This window comes from Octodon degus, unplaced genomic scaffold (genome assembly GCF_000260255.1).
Source record: "Octodon degus isolate 3935 unplaced genomic scaffold, OctDeg1.0 scaffold00023, whole genome shotgun sequence".
Lineage (NCBI taxonomy): Eukaryota > Metazoa > Chordata > Mammalia > Rodentia > Octodontidae > Octodon > Octodon degus.
Window position 1 is genome coordinate 4,846,552 of NW_004524599.1, and position 3,040 is coordinate 4,849,591.

At 41.9% G+C, this 3,040-nt stretch overlaps 1 pseudogene; it reads left to right on the top strand.

Annotated features, from left to right (window-relative positions):
• Positions 1-389: 389 nt before the first annotated feature.
• LOC101561214 lies at positions 390-1,604 on the top strand (annotated as a pseudogene).
• The last annotated feature ends 1,436 nt before the right edge of the window (positions 1,605-3,040 follow it).

Sequence of the window (3,040 nt, forward strand, 5' to 3'; positions counted from 1 at the left end):
AGAATAAATATAATCAATTTTTCACAAGTACTTTGAGAACATAAAGGAGGAGATACTTCCCAACTCATTCTAACAACTCAGTTTTGCCTTTATTCCAAAGCCAGATAAAGATATTACTGTAAAAAAAAAAAAATAGGGCAACACTCTTCATGAACACAGATACAAGAATCCTCTCAAAAAGTACTAGTAAAGCACATCTATCCATATAGGAAAGGAAATTTCATGTGAACAAGTGACCTTTAACTCTGGAAAGTGAAGTTGAAGATTCAAAATTCAACTAATGCAATACGTTAACAAAATAAAGGAAAAAGCACATATTATCTCAACACCTGAAGAAAAATATCGAACACCATACTCATAATCCTGGTGCTAGCTAGTTTCTAAGGATCATGTTTGCAAGCCAGGATTCCCAATCCTGAGACAATGGCCCAGATGGGATGGAGCCTGAAGGCGTCATCGAGAGTAAATGGAATGAGATTGTTAACTGCTTCGATGACATGAACCTGAGTCCCTTCCTCGTGGCTTCTATGCCTATGGTTTTGAGAAGCCTTCTGCCATCCAGCAGCATGCTATTCTTCCTCACATCAAGGGTTATGATGTGATTGTGCAAGCCCAGTCTGGGACTTGGAAAACAGCCACATTTGCCATATCAATTCTGCAACAGATTGGGTTAGATCTAAAGGCTACCCAGGCTTTGGTTCTGGCTCCCACTCGAGGATTGGCTCAGCAGACACAAAAAGTGGTCATGGCATTAGGAGATTACATGGGTGCCTCGTTTCATGCCTGTATTGGGGGCACCAATGTGCACGCTGAGGTACAGAAGCTGCAGATGGAAGCTCTCCATATCATCGTGGAAACCCCAGCTGCATGTTTGATATGCTTAACCGCAGATACCTGCCTCCCAAATACATCAAGATGTTTGTGTTAGATGAAGCTGATGAAATGATGAGCCGTGGACTCAAGAACCAGATTTATGAAATATTCCAAAAGCTCAACAGCAACATCCAGGTGGTTTTGTTGTCAGCCACAACACCTTCTGATGTCCTAGTGGTGACCAAGAATTCATGAGAGACCCCATTCGGATTCTTGTCGAGAAGGAAGAGTTGACCCTGGAGGGTATCCGCCAATTCTACACCAATGTGGGATGAGAGGAATGGAAGCTGGACACGTCACGTGACTTGTATGAGACCCCGACCAGCGCCCAGGCAGTCATCTTCACAAACACCAGAAGGAAGGCTGATTGGCTCACAGAGAAGATGCATGCCCCAGACTTCGCTGTCTCTGCCACGCGTGGAGATATGGACCAAAAGGAACGAGATGTAATCGTGAGGGAGTTCCAGTCTGGCTCCGGCGGAGTATTGATTGCCATTGGCTTGCTGACCAGAGGCACTGATGTGCAGCAGGTTTCTTTAGTCATCAACTACAATCTTCCGACAAACAGGGAAAACTACATCCACAGAATCAGTCATGGAGGCCGTTTTGGCTGTAAGGGTGTAGCTATTAATATGGTGACAGAAGAAGACAAAAGGACTCTTTGAGACACTGAGACTTTCTACAACACCTCCATTGAAGAGAAGCCCCTCAGTGTTGCTGACCTCATCTGAGAGGGCTGTCCTGCTGCCTTGCCCCAGCCAGAGTTCAACCTTGGGTGGCTGAGGAGCGGCTGGAGCAGGGAGGGAAGGGAGCCAAGGGATGGACATCTTGTCAACTTTTTCCCTTTTTTTTCTTTGAATAAATGTCACTTTTTGAGGCAAAAGAAAAAATAATAATACGGGTGCTTAGAAAGTTGAGGCAGGAGGATCGAAATAAATTTGAGGTCAGACTGGGCTACATAGTGAGTTCAAAACCAGCCTGAACTATATATCAAGACCTTGTCTCAAAGTAAGGTGGGGGGAGAGAGAGAAAGAGAGAGAGAGAGAGAGAGAGAGAGACAGAGAGAGAGAGAGAGAGAGAGACAGAGAGAGAGACAGAGAGACAGAGACAGACAGAGAGAGAGACAGAGACAGACAGAGAGAGACAGACAGAGAAAGAGATAGAGACAGAGATAGAGACAGAGACAGAGAGAGGCAGAGACAGAGATTGACAGAGACAGAGACAGAGACAGAGATTGACAGAGACAGAGACAGAGAGATGGAGACACAGACAGAGAGAGATGGAGACAGAGAAACAAAGTGAGAGAAAAAAATGCGCAACAAAAGATAAGAACCACTGAAAATTTTTTAAATTCTCAAACTAAATATGGAGAAAACCATTCCAACCTGACAAAGAGCACCTATGAAAACACTGACACCTCATATAGTGTCAAATAGAGTCAGAGACTGCACGCTTTCCCTCTAAGTTCAAGAACGAAGTACAGATGTAACATATTAACTGTACATACTACATACTGTAGTACAGTTAATATGTTACATACTAGCAAAATAAATAAAATTAAGAAAGCATTTTTATTCATTATGCCCACCCGAGAGCAAGGCATAGATACCGCTTGTGCCACTTCTCCTCGGCACTGAGGGAGGCATCCCGGCTACTGCAGTAAGAGGAAGGGAAGGGAAGGAAAAAAGAACCGTGAAAGAAGGAGGAGAGAGAAGAAGGGAGCCAGATCTAAAAGGAAAACAACAGAAATGTTTTTATTTGCAGCTGATGTGATCCTAGATATAAATGAGGAAATCCACAAATAACCCTAAGAAACAATAAATTATTTTAGTATGGTTCTAAGATGCAAAAATAAAAAAAAGAATCAAGTCTGCTTCTACGTATTAGCAAATAATCAGTTAATATGTTACATACTAGCAAAATAAATAAAATTAAGAAAGCATTTTTATTCATTATGCCATCAAAAAGAATAAGATATTAAGGAATATATTTAGCAAAAGAAATGCTCAACTTACACATTGAAAATGACAAAATAAAGGCTTTTGACAAAGTCCAACATTCATTCATGGTCAAAGTCCTACAGAAAATTGGAATAGATGGCCTCTACTTCAATCTGGTAAAAGCCATTTATGAAAACCCAATGGCTAACATAATCCTAAATGGGGAA